This window comes from Polyodon spathula, chromosome 38, assembly GCF_017654505.1.
Source record: "Polyodon spathula isolate WHYD16114869_AA chromosome 38, ASM1765450v1, whole genome shotgun sequence".
Lineage (NCBI taxonomy): Eukaryota > Metazoa > Chordata > Actinopteri > Acipenseriformes > Polyodontidae > Polyodon > Polyodon spathula.
The window spans coordinates 840,872-860,051 of NC_054571.1; the positions used below are offsets into that span (position 1 = coordinate 840,872).

General features: G+C 44.7%; 1 protein-coding gene across 3 annotated transcripts in view; it reads right to left on the reverse strand.

Moving 5' to 3' along the window:
• The window catches only part of kank2 (KN motif and ankyrin repeat domains 2), a 54,504-nt gene that overhangs the window by 19,769 nt on the left and 15,555 nt on the right, over positions 1–19,180 (reverse strand). The window contains exon 2 of one of the 3 annotated variants that reach the window (XM_041235710.1): positions 8,046–8,172. The exons of 1 other annotated variant lie outside the window; for it this stretch is intronic. The gene's annotated coding sequence lies outside the window, so the exon portion shown is untranslated. Of the gene's footprint in view, positions 1–2,936; positions 3,040–8,045; positions 8,173–19,180 lie in introns of those variants that run through there. One more of the 3 variants, XM_041235713.1, reaches the window with a different exon arrangement.

Here is a 19,180-nt window from a genome sequence, read left to right on the forward strand (position 1 = left end):
TCCATCTGAAACCTCACCCTTCACAATTACTTTCCATTCAATTCAAACAGCTGCATACAATTGAAATACTGGCACTGCCAGCAGACACTTTAAACACCAGCATTATGTTGTTGATGCTGCTTTGACACTGCAGTTCGCGATTAGTCGACTGACAGTTTCGTATCGCGTTGAGTTATCAGGCGTCGTGTCATTTATGAGAGACTATGTCTGCATGCACTACAGTGAAACCATCGTGCACCCAGTTCGGTCCAAGCTGGCCTCACTTAACCCTCAGGAATCACAAGCTGCCCCCGACGCTCTTAAATAAAGAGATTTGAGTACAGCCCTCAGTCGCTGCATGCGTTTCTTTAATGATATGCCACCGGGGTGCAAGCAAGCTGGAAAGCTGATCGATCATCGATCGACCGAGATGATGAGAGCGGCAGAACAGAAGTGCCCAGGGGTGGTCTGAGTGCCACTAGGAGTGGGATGGGAAAGAGAGCTAACACGCTGCAGTGGCTACAGTGTTTCAAAAAATATAACCTTCACAAGTAAAATAACTCTGCTTTTAAACGTACAGTGCTTCCCCCTGTGGTTGAGACAGATGTCATGCGTGTAATGGTGTAAATGTGTAAGCTTGTGAAACCTGCACATCAGCGCTCGGCTGAGGTGCGCATGGCCATAGGTTTGAGCCCAGCCTCTGCCCTATTACTTCAGCACAGATAGGAAGACACTGCTATATCCTATTGCTAACTGCGTGCCGAACACATCACATTGCACAAAGGTGTGACCAATTCAAACCTCCTCCGAACAACACACCTCTCCAGTCGGCGCTCGGATGTTTGCGACGTCGTTCTCCTGCTGCAGTCTTCGCTGGCTGCTTTCACAGCACTCGCATCAAACCCACAGCTGCCAAGTCCGCTTATAATAAACGGGATTGACACCCATACTCTAACATGGCTGGCGCTTGGTTTGGGCTTGTTTGGAAAGGCAGTGCCGCTTTTTTTTTTTCTCGTGAGACTTGGCAACACTGATCAAACCGCAATAGGAAATGAGTGAAGGCTGAGGGGGGGAAGTAATGCACAACTACAATTGCACCACACATCCCCTGGCTGTGGAAAACAGATCAATCACAACCGTATGATGACAGAGCGCACATGTGCGTATCGCATTAGACAGGACGACGTCTATATTTAATGCAGCGTACGGTGTGTTGCAGATATGCGTTACAGCTAGCAGTGCGCACTCCAGTCTAAGGTAAAAAATGTACAAAGGTATCAGGCTGGGTTGTAGTCAGGTCCTGCTTTGAATTTAATACTGTATTACTGTGTGCTGTAAAAGAAAATCAATAAATAAGTCAAATAAATGAGAGTATGGAATGCTAAAACATGTATGAAAAAGACATGCAATTCCACAAAGGATGCAATGGACTGGACATTGACTGGCCTCACATTTATTTGAACAACAGTTAAACACATTATCCAGCCCATTTGTAAAAGTGAACGCAGTGATCAAGGGAGTCGTTAGTACCTGTCAAGGCAGACCGCACCATTTTTGGCTTCTTGCCTGGTAAAAACACAACCCAGATGTTTTAATTAACGGGATTTTAAAATCGATAATGCGCTAGCCCCCCCGCCCACCCCTCCATAATTATCCTCTCCAGTGGGTGCCGCGGAGACGGTCAGTGTGTCTGTCCGTCCACTTCGTACTCTGTACTATTCTACCTGTACTGTTTATATATGTGACGGCCATCAACGTTTTCGTTATACTAACATTTCGTCATTCATTTTTAATCTACAGCATTAAAAAAAAAAAAAAACATTTAATTTCATTTAAACTTGTCAAAAAAACATTACTTGGTACAAACTGTGTTCCGTGGTGTAGTACAACCCTAAGCATGCAAGTTATTTGGCAGATTTAATGTGCAAATATTAATACAGTCAGAGCATGAATAGAGCTAGTTACTTCAAGATGTGTGTTCTACATGAGCATTTTAGAAACGGAAATCCTTTTTTTTGGAACAGAACAATCTCTCTTAGACGAATCCTCTAATTTATAAGAAAGGCCTGGCAATGGATATGGCCAGCAATGAAGCTGGATATCTATGTTTTTCAAGTTATTCTTTGGGAAGTTGGGACGCTGACTGGTTGACTTGGAACCACACACACCAGCAAAAATAAAAAGCTGCCATTGTTTTAAAAAGACATTAGGGGTGAACTTTGACCCCAGGCGGCCCGCCCCAACCACCCACAGAGAGGGAGGGGGAGCGGAGACGTGTCAGAGCTGTGCTGCCGCTGACCCCCGGTTTATATTTTTATTGGGTGCGCCTCGGCTCCCGATGAGCGATGCTGATAAGAGCGATGGGAAGGGCAGGCTCAGAAACGAGGCCCCAAGCTCATTTCCTTTACACCAGCAGGGTCCCAGGAGCCCGGTTCACAAGCAGAGCAAATCACTCCCACCAAGTAATTGAGAATTATGAGAACAACAACAAAAAAAAGCAGTAGGGATTTCTGTCTCTGTGCTGCCCTCCTCTTGACGGTATTCTCGTTTGTGTTTTTGGGAACGCCTGCAAAACGATCTTAAGTGGCCGCGTGCCGAGTCTGTACCACGAGGTATGTGGCTGCCTTTTGTGGAATGGCACCACAGTTTCGACCCTACAATGGTCTCGCAAGTGCACCAACCAGTGCATCAGGATCACTGTCTGGGCTGTGATCTGTAAACACAGTAATTTCCCAAGGTTTCCCCATGGTTATTCTATGCATTTACCATAGTTTATCATGGTTTGCCTTGTTTTTTTAATATGCTTAATTAACCAATCAATCTTTTATTTATATAGCACCTTTCACGATAAATCGCCCCAAGGTGCTTTACATAGACAAAAACATTAAACATAGACAGGTATTAAAAGAAGTAACACCGAACACTATCGCACCTCTGTGTGCTTTTACAATGCTTACCTTTGCTTTTCCTTGGATGTAGGGACTGAATGTAACAGCAGAGTAAAATACCAGTGTGTCGTGAAGCTCTGCTATGTTTCAAGCATGCTATTGCAGCGTTCTGTCCTTATCCATGGTGCTCTGCTCACTGTGAGTCTGTTCCTGATGCTCAGTGTTTTAAATCAGATGGAAGGGAATGATGAAATTGTGCACATTTTGTATGTTTTCGCATTGGAAAGAAAGCAGATGTTTGCTTCCTGCAGTGTGAATGCATTAACTCTATCAGCACTGTTGAGCTGTGCACAGGCAGAGAACTCCACTCAAAACAAGAAAGAAACTACAAACTGATACCGGAAACCACAATAGCAGTACAGTAGCATTTCATGTTAGATTTTGAAATGTCAGTTTTTTTATAAATAAGGAACACTACAAAGCGGTGTGTAATTCAATTTGTTAATGTAACATTAGTCAGCAGGTTTCATTCGACTTTATGAAGCAAAATGAGTTCATTATAACTTTTATGCTTTCGTTTTATAAAAGCGTGCTCGTCAGCGGAAGACGGCGAAACTGTTTCGTTAGTTCTAGTGTAGACATGTGTAGCGTAAAGAGTTAAAAAGTAAGTACCAAGTTACATCTAAATTACTGAATTATTGAAAATGAAGCACCAGGAAAATTGCCAATGAAAACGTGACTCATCTAGTGCAGTGATCGAGGACAGCTGGAGAGCAGGGAAGGGTTAGCAGGTGTGCTCCGGCCTCAACTCTGCATCTTGCTTTAGGGCGGTCAGCTGCGCTGCCTCGCAGACAGCCTGACCGTGGGACGCAGAGCGAGACCCGTCCATCTGTCTTCCCAATCGTCCTGCTTGTTGACTGGCCTGATGGCACCCTCGCCCACGCACACCGCTCGCTTCCTGTGTCCTGCATTCAAACATGGATTCTGAGCCTCAGTGCTGGATAACAGAAGCCCCGTTGTAACATTGTGACGAACGTACTACTTCCTGGCTTGCATGGATAATGGGATAACGATTTGAGTTCCGTTGATGGCTTCTTGAACTTGGCTTCAGTTTTGGTCGTCCTTGTGTTCTGACAGCCGCCTATATGCATTCCGGAGATGGAAATGAAACTCTTGTTTCGTAGCAGGTTATCTCTAGGGTCCGGCAGTCAGTGATGCACAAACCGATTATTTGGATCAGGCTCTGCACAGGTGAAGGCCAATGGTGTTGACTTGGCCAATTTCCCATTCCAAGTGAAACGGGTGAAGAAGCAGCTGCTTGGGTTTGTGTGGATCGCTGCTCTCCGCAGAGTCCAAGGAATAAAGCAATCATCACAAACCCAAGCAGCTGCTTCTTCGCTTGTAAATTAGCCTCCACCAGCACCAATAAGAACATAAGAAAAGTTTAGGAATGAGAAAAGGCCATTCAGCCCATCAAGGCTTGTCCGTTGATAGCACACCATTCTTCCCTACTGGGGTGGGGGGTGTCTAATTTAAAAGAGACTAGGGGCTGCTGCAGGGTCACTTACAATAGGACCTCGATTTTATGTCTTATCTGAAGGACTGTACACAAGGAGGTTGAGTGACTTGCTCAGGGTTACACACAGTGAGTCAGTGGCTGAGCTGGGATTTGAACCAGGGGACCTCCTGATATCAAAACTGTTTCTTCAACCACTGGAGCACCAAGGTGTATTTAAGCAGTGGTCAAAGGCTTTTTCAAACCCATGTGTATTTATTTTTTTGACTGGTTATATAACGATCTAAAAGCGAATACAATTTAAGGTCACTTGACACCAACCAGCAGTGCGGTCTTAAAATAAAGAAACCCCCAGAACACTCTGGAGTTCTCAAATGGAACCATCCGGCACTTTCCAAGAACTTCTGGGATTGCCATGGCAACTCAGAGTGTGCTGCTGGGAATTCCCTTTTACTTGAAGAAGGGAACTGACCTCTGCTCCTTCCTGTGATTCACCTACAGGAAGTGTGTGGCAGTCTCTTAAGATCATTTCTCAAAGGCAAAGAGAAAGAGGAATTCAGACACAAAGAGGGCCTGTTTCAAATGTGGGGGTCCATTAAAATAAAATCAAAAAGTGGAGCGACACTAACTTACTTGCTGATAAGTTGCTAGTGGTGTATATGCAGTATGAAATTATATTCATTGTTAGCAGCCCAATGCAGTGTTTATTGGCAAAGTAAGACTTACAAGCAATCTAGGCTGACTTTTGGGACATTTTCCTTCTGACAACGTCAAAGCAGTTTGAAAAACCAGCAGTTTCCATCAGCACCAGATCGAAATCAACTGGTCCCCAGTTAGGATTACGGGCTGGCAGACCGGGATCTCTCCATACTGGTGGAGGAACCAGTGCAAAGGGGGCTGGGCTTGAAACCCCAGACTTCAAAAAAACAACTTGTAGTTTATCAGCATACGGCAAGGTTTCAGCCCTTGGTAAACACAAAGCCACTCTGTGGCCTGAAGCTTGGTTTCAGGCCACTGCACGGCACACCAGGGGGGACTTGAAATTACACCAAAGTTGCATCAAACTGGGTCTCCTGGAACAACATTTCAAGCCACAGTTCCTGAAAAAGTGGCTTTGCGTTCCCTCAGCTTCAGAGTTTAAAGCCTACTAGCTCTGGCACCTGGTTGCTATTAGAAAACTACCCCTCTGTACAATCAAGGATTTGCTAAAAAGGCTCTTTTCCTGTATATGGAAGCAATTTTCCAGCAGAATAAACAGAGCCGCTGCCCCGTCACATGAGAACTTCCTGAGCCTTTAAAGAAAGAAAAAGACCAAAATAACAACAACAAAAAAACCGTCTGAAGTGTTCAGCTTCAAACTAACAACGCCCACCGCTGTGGGAGTTTGTGGATTGCTCAGACCTACAACTTGGAACTGCTGAACTGCACTAGATACCATTTCATTTCTTTATTGTTTGTTTGTCTCGGTGTGTGTGTGTGTGTGTGTGTGTGTGTGTGTGCGTGTGTGCGTGGGGGGGGTTGTAGTTCAGGGATAATAAGTACCAGGCTATAGTTTTGGGTTTATGGAAACTATTCCAATCTTCCAGCTTCTTCTAGAAAGAAGATAATCTTATATATAGGCTATAGTTTTGGGTTTATGGAAATCTATATATATATATATATATATATATATATATATATATATATATATATATATATATATATATATATAAGGCAACACTAGCTCTAGTTCTTGGCTTGTCACAACACAAACAAACACAGAAACTACTATACTAAGTACTTATTTAAAGAAAGAAGGACTTCCCCATTGACTCCAATACATTTTCAAATAAATTAAACGGAATCCTGTTCTGTTAACCCCTTATCAAAGTTTTGGACGGTATTTTGGCATGGGAGTTTTACCCTTTTCCCATGGTTATTTTTGTTATCCATTTTCCACAGCTCACCCTGGTTTGCCGTGTTTTTGAATGTGCTTTACCGTACCTCTCCGTGCTTTGCTGTGCTTTCATTATGATTTGTATGCTTTGCTATGAGAAACGTTTATAAGGTGGAGCCTCTGAAGGTGCTTTATGTTTTTAATGTATTTTCCTAGGCTCATTTAGGCATATCAGATTTGTGGCTCATTGCAGGGGTAGGTCTCTTTAAGGGAGTGAGGTGGGGGGTTGGTCTAGCATGCTTGATTAGCTATAATTAGCCCGTTCCTGAGCCGTGGCCCAGCATGTGACCTGCCTCTAACGAGCCGCCACGTGGAACCATTGCTTCTGCTTTGCTTCTCGAACAGGATCCCCCCGACCGGGCTGCTAACAATCCCGTTAACCACACCCTCACTGCGCTCCACTCCACCAGCGCCCTGTAAAACCACTGCACAGCTGTGCACCGCTGTGCACCGCCCTGCAGAATTAACTAATGTGGCTTCATGAAGTCGAATGAAACCTGCTGCATAATGCTACGCTAACATGTTCCATAGCGCTTTAATAAAAAACTGACAAATTAAAAAAATGGACAAAATCTAACATGAAATACAGTACTACTATTATGGCTTCCTCCCGGTAGACTTTTGCGATATCATTATCTTCGATTACATGATGTTAAACCAATCTGTAGCCAGCGAATTTAAGAAGACCCTTTGTGAAGTGTCCCGCAGTAAAAGCATAGCCAAGTATAATAAAGTATAGGGAGGTATGGTGAAGCGTGTTATTAAACATGGCAAACCAGGGTAAACTGTGGTAAATGTGTAGTATAACCATGGGAAAAGCATAGTAAAACCACAAAAATACTGCAATCAAATTTTATAAGGGACAACACAGCCTCCTCAGAGACAGTTTGACCACTGATATCCTGCAGGATGTTTGAAGCCCCAGTTCTGGAGCTGTTTGATCCTGGTGGACTATGTAAGCCTCGCTGGCCCGTAGCATTCCAGACTTGAAACAGCAGAAGTGCTTGTCTGGTTCATGAACGCCCCCTGCTCTCCCCCGCCCCCCGCCATCAGCAGCTGCCTTGAGACTTTATTAAACATCTTAAAGATTCTCTCGAAATATATTCTTTTCCTTTTGAGCCTTTCTCAAGGTTAACGGTTCACAGAGGGGTTACCGTGGTCAAGAAAGAGAAATCCGTCTTCAAACCAGACACTGGTGCTTACTGGAACAGATAAACATCTCTCCTCAAATATGTCTTTGCTTGCAATCCACCCCCATTATTACTGATTTAAAAAACAACGAGTGTTAGTTTGAAGCTTTCTGGTCATGAAGCTGCTACCCTTCACTCTGTCAGCACTGCCTGACCATGCAAGTTAAACATTATCTTCACCCTGTTCCCGAGGTATCAGCTTTCTTTCACCGCCCAGCGCAGAAGCTGGATTGCAGTGGAAATGTAAACATACTGGAATGTAAACACGGTCTTGCCACGTAATGAGGCACAGTGCACAGAAAGGTAACTAGGGATGAATGTGCAACACAGACACTAAAGAATCATATTATAAATCAATGAGGTGCAATCAACCAATTTCCTAATTAAATAATTATACACTAGCAGAGTAACTTGGTAGCTAGTTACTGATCGATCAATGGATGTTTAATTGAGGCTTGTGAAATGAAAGCTTTGGCGATCACCAATCGATTCAGTGTTGCTTTTCTAACTGTGGGACACTGAAGCTTTGAACTCACCTAACAGCAGGAGCCCGGAAGGTTTTTCAGTCTTGATAGGAGAGGGCAACCTGCCAGAAACATACCGTCAAACTTCCACTTCCATTCTGTGCAGTCTTTCCCAAATGTGCTTTCTCAGTTAAATAACCTAGACAAGGACAACAGGGACGTTGTTGTTATCGCTTCTGTTTGTAAGTGTTCGGGGGCTGCCTCGAATCAAGTTGAGAGTTTATGTCATTCTCGCACACCCTCTGCTTTGCCAGGTGTGTCACACAAAGAGTGTGCGAGAAAATACGCTCTCAACTTGATTGCCGGAGCCACTTTGAAACATATTACAGACGTCATGAAAGCAAAATAAAAAAAATGATGACAAGCTGATATGAATCCTATTTATTTTTTAACCTGTTTAAACATTTCGAATGCTTTGTTGTTGACATTCTGACTGGGAGATCTACATACTTGTGTATTCAAATGACAGAAAACTGTCTCCCACTCTCTCTGTCTCTCTCAAGTTCAAATATTTAATTGGCATGGCAAGTTGAACAAGTATTGCCAAAGATACAATGTGCTGGAGTTCGCAAAACTACAGACATTAAATAAACATTGTTGTGTGTGTCGGGCTTGTCTGCTGTGTGTCTCTGGCCCTGTGGTAGGACGCTAGAAACTGCAGCTATTACTGCTCCCTCTCTCTCTCCTCTCCCCCGACAGACCTGCACTTTCTCATCTTGGCTGAGGAGCAGACAGCCCTCTATTCTGTCTGCCAGCATGAGGGAGTATGTCTCTGTATCTCTCACAGTGGAGGACAAAGTGGGTCTCAGTCTCAATCTCCACTGTGTCTCTGGGTACAGAGTCGCTCCTCTCTGTTTCGATATCCAATTTGTGGTTAATAAGTGTTTGTTCATGAGATATTCTGCCAGATTCTCTCTCTCTCTCTCTCTCTCTCTCTCTCTCTCTTGCTCTTTCTCTCTCTCTCTAGTCATCCAATGTGCAGGAGGGAGGGGGGGGGGCATGCCTTAGCCTCTGCCTGGGTCCCCCACGAGTCAAGCTCCATCTCCATAGGTTGGGCAGCCAGGACGTCACTAAAAAGTGTGTGCTACATATGGCAGGTAACCATTTGCAGCAGTGAACTTTTAACCATAAAATAGTTTCGCAGCATTTCATTTTTTTTGTATTACATCAACAAATACAATTGCTTGGAGAACCAGACCGAATCACCATAATAACCATGCTAATAATAACCTGAAAGCCAAAAAAGGCATTAAAAAATAAATTTAGCCCAGCTTGCTTTAACAAGCTTATGATAATAGCATTCTGGATATCTCTTTTGTAAGCCGGTCTGCTGTTGGGACAGAATGTGGTGCAGTTTGTTTTCTGTGCTCCGGATGTGCGCAGTTTGAACTCCGGGGTAGAGTTTTGATTGGAAATGCCGCTTGGCATGACGGGGGGTGCAGGAAGGATGGTGCTTCCTGGCATTACGCCAGAGATTGTGTTTGGGAGGAGGGAGGTTTATAAGCAGGACAGTCCACTTGCTTTATACTACGTGTAATTTAAAAAAAAAATATTTCAACAACCAGCTTGACACAGTAGCATCCTCACCAGGGTTTGAATTCAGAATTGCAGCAATTAACTCGGAAAGCGAAAATGGATGCTTTAAATAATCGCAAATCACAGTGAATTAGAGATGACCCCTCTTAGACTGTCATCTGGGTGCATCACTGTGCCGAGATGATAGTCTAAAAGCTAATCTATTACATGAGTTTCCTAAGTGAAGCTCACATGATTATTTTTTAGTTTCCCATCAAAGTCAAAGTTTCCCATGTGTCCTCTCTGTAACCGCTAGCATACACCACGCAATCATTCCAGGAGTGGATGAGATGTGATTGGGATTCAAGGCCAGCTTCACCCCCAGGATCCCAGCTCTAACCACAAGACCACAGAGCAACGAGCCTTCAGGGTTTTAGTCAGGCTGTCCGATCGCATTGTACCAGAGTGCTGCATGGTGTCAATATGAACCCAGACACGGCAGGACCCGAGGCCACAGACAGAAGTGACACAAGGACACGTTCCCAATGGGAACACGTGTATATATTAGATGTTCAGATCTCCAATTAAAATGTTCTGCCTTTCCTAAATAAATATCTTATTAGAACACCCCGTTGCTTCTGTAGTTTCGATTTGTTGTGCACATGAAATCAAAGCACTGTATTTGAAAATGTAATTGGTGACTAACAGGTCGCACATGCAATTCATTTAAAATAGTCAGAGATATAATAAGCTGACGGGGACCAGGTCACTTGCGTGTGTCACGAACACCTCCAGGTACACCCCTGTTACCGGACTTTGTGTCTTAGCAGTTTTAATTGTGCACGAAAAACTAAAAAACATCAAACCTTACTCCTGCCCTTACCTTTATGTAGTCTCATTATTAGGGATTTTATAGAAGCAGGCAGAGCCAGCAGAGATGAAAGGATTTGTTTTTTCTTCTGGAATCAAAAAATCACACACTGGCCAAGTCATTTATATTTATGACACAGGGTGCCCTGCGGTACAAGCCCATATCCACAAGTAGAATTGCTGGCTGCTCTGACAGTGAGTGTGGAAAACACTGCCTTTGTCTTACACAATACCCAATACTATATACACAACACCACGTTGCTTCTGTAGTTTTGACTTGTTGCGTACATGAAATCAAACCACTGGAACTGAAAATAGGCAAATTAGCGATTGTCTAATTTAACTGACGACTTTAATAGGCTACACATGTGCAAATCATTTAAAATAGTAAGAGGAAGGGAACACGCAGCTGCACGTGATAAAATGCATGAGGCTTGTTTAAGACATCTAATTAAAAGCGCAAAGTGGTCACATTTTCACACGAGCGCCTGTTGTTTCCCTATGACTGATTACAGACCGAAAATTGAAATTCCCACACCTGAGGTTTTCATGCAGGCTGGTATATAAAGGATATAAAGGACACATCTTGAGGTGTTCTAATAAATGCACAAACAATAATAATACACAGTACAGATCATTGTAATGGGATGCCGTTTCCATCTGATGCAAGCCGTCCGACTTTTCAGACGGCCATTTCACATCAATGTCTTTACTTGTGCTCATGCTCTAAATCTCCTTTGAGGAGCATTTACAGACAGGTATTGAATAAATCCATTCACTAATGTAATGATTTCAAAACAAGAACAGCTGTCCTTCCCTCACCTTTACAACCGAGTACCAATCAATGGCAAATCATATTTCACACTGAGTGTGTCAAGTCTTCACACTTTTAAAACCTCATCACATAACCAAAAATAGATACAACTATTGCCCCTGTGATGATAGTCAATAGTTTTTATTTTTTTACAAACTCCCTCAAATTACATCATCATGCTGCGGCTTTGGGCATTATAGTCCCCTGTTGGTAACTATAGTTCTTCCCTCGGGGGCCACAGTTTCCCTTTATAGCCCCTGCCTTCTTGCCCTCATGCCCCAAAAGTGCCCTTTTTCTCAGTCACGCAGTGCTTGGAAAGTGCATTTTTTTCTCAATGAGCCTTTTTAATGTCCTCTGCACTTTACTTTGTGTGTGTGTGTGTGTGTGTATATATGTCCTTTTGTATAGTATTCCATTTAATTATCACAAAACACTTCCTTCAAAGTTTCACCAATGTTGAAAAAGCCTGTAGGTCAATTTATGTAACATAAGGCTGCCTTGTGCAATTCAGTGTGCTCTTTATTTCTGTGCAGGCCAGAAGTCCTTGCCATTGTCTACAGTACTGTCAGGCACAAGTGCCAACACCCTCTTTATTACTGGAGTGCAGCTGCAGCTACAAGGACAGCGAGCACAGAGCGTGTTGAAAGGGAAGATTTATTAGCATGGCAAGGCACCACCGAGCGCTTTCGATTCCAGTCGTTATAGACCAATACGCTGCATGATGTTCATCCGGAAACACTCAACAAGGATGCAAACCAGCCGTGTGTTATTCTCTCTGTATATAAACCCCCATGCTGCAGTACAGGGCAGGCTGCTCCGCGTGCGCGACTGCAGCCCCTGCTGTGGGACAGAAAGGGTCGGAGGAAAGCTTCCCCGTCTGTTAACCACTTCCCTTACACAAGTGTAACACGAATGGCAAGCCTTTACCATAGTTAGCCATGCTTTGCTTTTTAATATGCTTTACCATATCGTGCCTCTGTGTGCTTTACAAAGCTAGCCCATACTTTACTATGCTTTAGTAATGCATGTATGTTTTTTTTTATTATGTTATGGCAGGACAACTTCTCAAACTCCATAGACTTCACACAAACTTGTTTTTTAATTTCTAAAACTTAAATAAAAAACAGATGTGACCGAAGGGGATATAGGTGTAGGTAAACTCATAGTAAAACCAGGAATGGATCAAACTGCTATGCAATGGGTCTTGTTTCTATCCCTGGTATAGATGACACCGGTTTTAGCAGACAGAACCACTTTGCTACATTACAGAACAAAACCTCGTCATGATGCTGGAACATGCGGAGAGGGAACGAAAGAGATGTGTCTCGTTTACTAGTTATTCTTATTAGCATTCTTCCCATTATTAATTTGTCTTGGGGGCAGAAAATTTGGACAACTTACCGACTTTCCAAGTCTGGACAAAAAACCCCCAAAAAAACATAAAGAGCAAAGCTTGATTATAGACAAAAAAAGAAGCTAAAATGCCAGAGATGGACTGCAGTTCGAATCACAGAGAGCTACTTATGCAGAGGAGAATACCACAGCTGGATTTAATAAGCACTGGAGAGAGGGGGGAGGGAGAGACGCTCCCAATCACTGGAGACTTGAGCAGGAAAAACAAGCGTGTTTCACAGATTTAACACTGTTGGGACTCAGCCCTGAGTGGGGGGGGGGGGCTGTCGGGACCTCTGTTGCCTAATTGCTTCCACATGCGAAGGTGTACGGGGGGGAGGTCCCCCCCACCCCCCATGTACCGCACCAAATCTTTTTTCCTTGCCAGTTTGCTGCTCTTTTGTGCAACAACTTAACAACTCAACAGTGTAGATATTGGCAACTTTGATTTATAGCAGTATATTTTTTGACGCGTCCGCAAACACAGAGCGGGGAGGGGGGGTGGGGGCTTCAGTAACAAAGGATAGTGTAGCTACACTAGGGTGCTGTTTTATTAGAGCACCTCAGGGTTAGTCATTTACTCAGCTTTGCTCAGACAAAGTGCATTCATTTACTACAGAAATTAGTTTTTTTGCGAACGCATTTTACGTAAAACTCATTCAAAACTAAAAAGACAGTCTGAAAGTATCTTTAATGCTGATAGTTAGTACGGCCCCCTTTGGCGGCAATAAGAGCTGGGCGTCTTTTTGGCAACATCTCTCAAAATCGCTGGTGTAATTTGTTTCCCCTTTTCTCGAAGTTGTACCCACAGCCTTTCCTTTGTACAGCTGGTAGTTTTGTCAAGCATGGACTGCAATACCTGCAGAAGCAATGGGGTGTTCTGATGCACATGCACACTGCTGTACATGCAGTGAAAGTGGAGATTCATATCATTTTATTATGCGGCCTTTTTTTTTTTTTTTGATAAAAAGGTACTTTCACTAGAAGGTAAAGTAAAGCTGCTTTTTGGGTGTAATTTTTAGAAATGCATCCAAAACACTTTACCCAACCTACAAAACACTGCCAAGGAAAAGATTTCCATATTGTGGGTACCTCGATCGAAAATACTTGAATCAAACTCAATTCTGCATGTTTAGTTAGATTATCATTGAGAGCTTTTCGAAATCTGTACATCATAATAACCCATCATCCTATAATGACAGGTCTGTAAATTGCTTATAAATTATAAACCCGTTGAGTAACGTGAAGCAATTAGCTCCGAGAATCTTTTTGTTAACGTGCTAATTATATACATGTGTAAGCACACTGTATACAATGCACAGTGGTTCCCTTATAAAAGTTTCCCACAGTAAAAGCACAGCAAAGTTTAATAAAGCACAGTGAAAGCATGGTAAAGCATAGGTAAGCACTGTAAAGCACAGAGAGGTATGGTAAAGCATATTAATAAACATGGCAAAACCAGCATATAAAAATGAGAAAAGCATGGCAAAACTGCAAAACATACAGTGGACAATTTAATCATTTTTTGGTAATTTCTTAGTAAGCTGTCAGTATTTTTAACTAGGTTGTGAGCACTATGCAATAAGCAGCACTCTTTCTTACCAAATTTTTTTAAACATTTTATATTTTCTAAAGAGCCTTCAAATGCCTTTGTAATATTTTGCCTTTCAAATATCTCTGCAGCAATGGCTTGTTTTATTAATTCCCCACCCTAAGTTTAGATTACATTAACCTCAGCTGTCCGATGCCAAGTGTGTCTTTGAATCAAGAAAGCCATGCAATGTGACCGTCTGGGTCTCCGTCGGCTCTACACTAGTGTATAACTTTGCAATCCAGACCGCCTGTCTCAGGCAGAGCTGTTAAGGGAAGGGGTATTGCTGATGTCCTAGCGAGTCATGGTTTGAAACCTTAGCCCAAAGACACCCAGCTGCCTCCCTTGGGATTTGAACCCGATTCCAGGGGTCTGCAGCCTGGCGTGTGACTCCACCAGACCACACCTGTTGGTAGTTTTTAGTAGGATTGCCAAATCTATTGACTGACCTTTAAGCCCCTTAGAGACTCTGTACCTGCCACAAAGCCCAACACTCCCTCAGCAGCTGCCTGATCAAAGTCTCGCACCGGTATACTATTCCAGGAGTGGACCGTAGCGGTGAGGGAGCAGTTCAGTCTCCATGCCTCAAGCCTGCCCTGGACTGGAGGGAGCACCCTTTCTCATAGGGGGATGAGAGAGGGAGGGAAATATAGTTCTTCGGAAAACCAGGGAAGTGCTGGTATCCGGGTTTGATGCTGGCCTTCGGCTACAGCTCCGGATCTTGTCAGTAGTCTTAAATGACAAACAAACAAACACAACACTCTTACCACAGGGCTCTCCTGCTAGGTTGTTCTAACCATTTACAAAGGAACAGATCACTTTTACTACGTCCCCTATTTATACCCTCCCTCATGACCCCTTGGTTAATGAGTGCATTCGCTCCTCCAATCCGCGGATGCCATGCCATTTCCCGTCCGGGTCATTAAATTCGAGTACCTAACCCTGGGAATAAACTGTCATGCCATTTAGTCCAGGGTACTCTGTTCCCTTTCTAACACCAAGAATCATTCAATCTCTGTCACAGTGTCCCACAAAAAAATGATTCTAACTTTCTTATTTTTGCAACGAGATGCATGAAACAGGAGTCAGAAATTTACTGACACGCTGCATCTGGTCTCCCAGATTGTCATTTCACTCGTGATACTTGAGTCACTCCCAAATATATCTTAAGAAGAAATCGTTTGAACAACCGCTGCCCTTGTGGACCTGAAGGGGTTAAGACAGTTTGAGCTCCAAGCTCACACGCTTCCTCCCTCCTTGAAACTTTCAGCAGCACAGGGAGGAGGAATGGACGTCTGTTTCATCTCAGGAAAGATCTACAGCAATGTAAACACAGCTCTGCTTACTCCTCCTTCGTTTCCACTGTTGGAGTTTACTGTTTTTTGGAACGATCTTGTAAGAAAGCGCTAAACCTTCTTTAATTGCTCTCCTTTTATAGGATCGTGAAAACGTGCTAATCCATTGACGCCTCTGCTTCTCAGCTACGTGGTCTGTATAATCGGTGGAGGGCGGCGCAGGTGAAAGGCTTTTTGTCTTTTTTTGGTTGTATAAATGAAGTCTCTCTGCCCCCTCTGCACAGCCGTTCTATCTCTCCTGAGCCAAACAATTGACAGCCCTGCCTAAAGAAGGCAATGCTTAGCGGAGAGTATTTTAATCTGGGCCTAAACATCTGGGCTCGCGTTAGCATTAGCAGATCTGCCCTCCCTTTCAGCCTTGCACTGAGTTCATTGCAATGGTATTCATTTTATGGGCTGTACCCGAACCCTGACTTAAAAGCATGTTTCTGTTCAATTCCACACAAGGTCGTTTTAGTTAAAAATAAGTAACTTCTTTCTTTCTTTCTTTCTTTCTTTCTTTCTTTCTTTCTTTCTTTCTTTCTTTCTTTCTTTCTCTGATTCAGTACTTGTGAAAGGTGCAGGATTTGCAGGACTGGAAACTGTAATATTAGTTAGGATATTTAGTCTTCTATAGTGTAGCAAGGGCACATACCTCAAGCCTGCCCTGGACTGGAGGGAGCCCCTTCTCTTAGGGCGTGAGGGATGGACAGAGGGAGAGGTACAGTCACTGTGCATCAAGCCTGCCCTGGACTGGAGGGAGCCCCTTCCCTTAGGGCGTGAGGGATGGACAGAGGGAGAGGTACAGTCACTGTGCATCAAGCCTGCCCTGGACTGGAGGGAGCCCCTTCCCTTAGGGGGTGAGGGATGGACAGAGGGAGAGGTACAGTCACTGTGCATCAAGCCTGCCCTGGACTGGAGGGAGCCCCTTATCTTAGGGCGTGAGGGATGGACAGAGGGAGAGGTACAGTCACTGTGCATCAAGCCTGCCCTGGACTGGAGGGAGCCCCCTTTCTCTTAGGGGGTGAGGGATGGACAGAGGGAGAGGTACAGTCACTGTGCATCAAGCCTGCCCTGGACTGGAGGGAGCCCCTTCCCTTAGGGCGTGAGGGATGGACAGAGGGAGAGGTACAGTCACTGTGCATCAAGCCTGCCCTGGACTGGAGGGAGCCCCTTCCCTTAGGGGGTGAGGGATGGACAGAGGGAGAGGTACAGTCACTGTGCATCAAGCCTGCCCTGGACTGGAGGGAGCCCCTTACCTTAGGGCGTGAGGGATGGACAGAGGGAGAGGTACAGTCACTGTGCATCAAGCCTGCCCTGGACTGGAGGGAGCCCCTTCCCTTAGGGCGTGAGGGATGGACAGAGGGAGAGGTACAGTCACTGTGCATCAAGCCTGCCCTGGACTGGAGGGAGCCCCTTCCCTTAGGGGGTGAGGGATGGACAGAGGGAGAGGTACAGTCACTGTGCATCAAGCCTGCCCTGGACTGGAGGGAGCCCCTTCTTCTTAGTGGCGTGAGGGATGGACAGAGGGAGAGGTACAGTCACTGTGCATCAAGCCTGCCCTGGACTGGAGGGAGCCCCTTCCCTTAGGGCGTGAGGGATGGACAGAGGGAGAGGTACAGTCACTGTGCATCAAGCCTGCCCTGGACTGGAGGGAGCCCCTTCCCTTAGGGGGTGAGGGATGGACAGAGGGAGAGGTACAGTCACTGTGCATCAAGCCTGCCCTGGACTGGAGGGAGCCCCCTTCCCTGCCCTGGACTGGAGGGAGCCCCTTCCCTTAGGGCGTGAGGGATGGACAGAGGGAGAGGTACAGTCACTGTGCATCAAGCCTGCCCTGGACTGGAGGGAGCCCCTTACCTTAGGGCGTGAGGGATGGACAGAGGGAGAGGTACAGTCACTGTGCATCAAGCCTGCCCTGGACTGGAGGGAGCATCACAGCTGTGCTCAAGCCTGCCCTGGACTGGAGGGAGCCCTCTTTCTCTTAGGGGGTGAGGAAGGGAACACCAACTCATTTTAATAGCCAGATTTAAACCAGGCATCTGCAGCCAATGAGAAATACTTTGAACTGGCTGTAAAAACAGCAAACATCCTCTCTCTCACACCTAGACAATATATCTTTTAAACCCATTTGTTCGAGAGCATGACATCGGGATTCCCTGTGAGGAAGTTTATCCAGTAATAAATCCTCTCTAAACATGGACGAGCTGTTTTTGTTTAGTCTTGGTTCAGGCTCCGATGGCTACAGATAAACAAACAGGTCCATGGGAGGACTCTCTCCGTCTCTCTGTGTTTACCAACACAGCAATGCAGACTCTTTAATGGAGGGATATAAATCTGTCAGACCCCTTCGCTGTCCTGCACTGTCCAGTCTTCTCTCCACGCTCAGGCGCTATCCCAGTATTCACTTAACAGCTCTGTGTGTCTGCAGAGCAGTCATCTGAGAAGGTGTAATGATGGACAGCAGACTCCAGCAATGGCCACTGGCTAATTAAGCTTTTTAACTGCGCAATTTATTCACCCCCGCCCCCCTTCCCCCCACCTTTCCAAGAAAGTGAAACTCTTTGTTGCTGTGCATTAGCTAAATAGCAGGGATCAGGTCACTGGGACTAGATGAAGCGTCTCTCTGCCTGACAGTGTTTCTTGTAAGTGCTTTGGTAAAATTAAGGATGAATGGCCAGGCTTGACTCTGTTTAAAGGTCGTGGTTTCTGACCGAATCACAATCCCAGCAGAAGAGCTAGCCTGGCATGGCCGAGTTTCACTTTCTAAGAACTTGAGAGATAGGCCGTGATGTACTGGCTGCAGAGTTGAACACGCACCTGAAGGAACGGACCCAGGACGTTTGGAATTGCAGGCTGTATTGAGGATTTTCATACAAACCCAGCTTTACAGTAACTCCGAACACCTTGATCTGACTCTGAAAGGACCACAGTGGTACTTTTTTTACAGTTTTTATTCAAACAGGTGCTGCAGTGGGTTAATATTGATCAGTTACGTTGGGTAAGGCAGTCCACGTTTTTTGTGCATTCAAATGTTTGCTAATTTTTCATCACGATATAGTAAAAGGCTTTCTTGCAATATTATATTAATTCAAGCATGTTCTGAGTCCAGTTACTGAGGGTCAGAACCCAGGACCAATGACGAGATTCTTATCTTGAGCTGAAGGAACAGTTCCTACAACCTTGTAATCCTAACCTGGATCTGAGCATTAGGAAGACAGCAATGTTCTCACACTCAGGAATGATCTACGGGATGTCTTTTAAAATCTTGAGGGAGAGATAAGAAAGGATCTACCATCCCTCCCTGGTCCCTCCCTTATATTAACACCACTGGGTAGTTTGTTTTCTGCACTGGTTGCATGGTTTTTTTTCAGCTTTGTTCAGAGACTCCAGCAATGACTTTTAACCCTGTAAAGCATGGAAGCTGACCAAGTCACAATTCAAACGAGACTGACCAGACCTGACCTCGCTGCTCCTGCAACTAGATTTGTGAGATCTGAGCAAATCACACTTGACAGAAGAAGTACTGACCTGACCTTCAGCAAACGTCTTTATTGAGTTATTGAGCCGAGCATCACAATCCAAACAGTGCTGACCAGGCCTGAACTGAAGAGATTACACTTTCTCTTAGGGG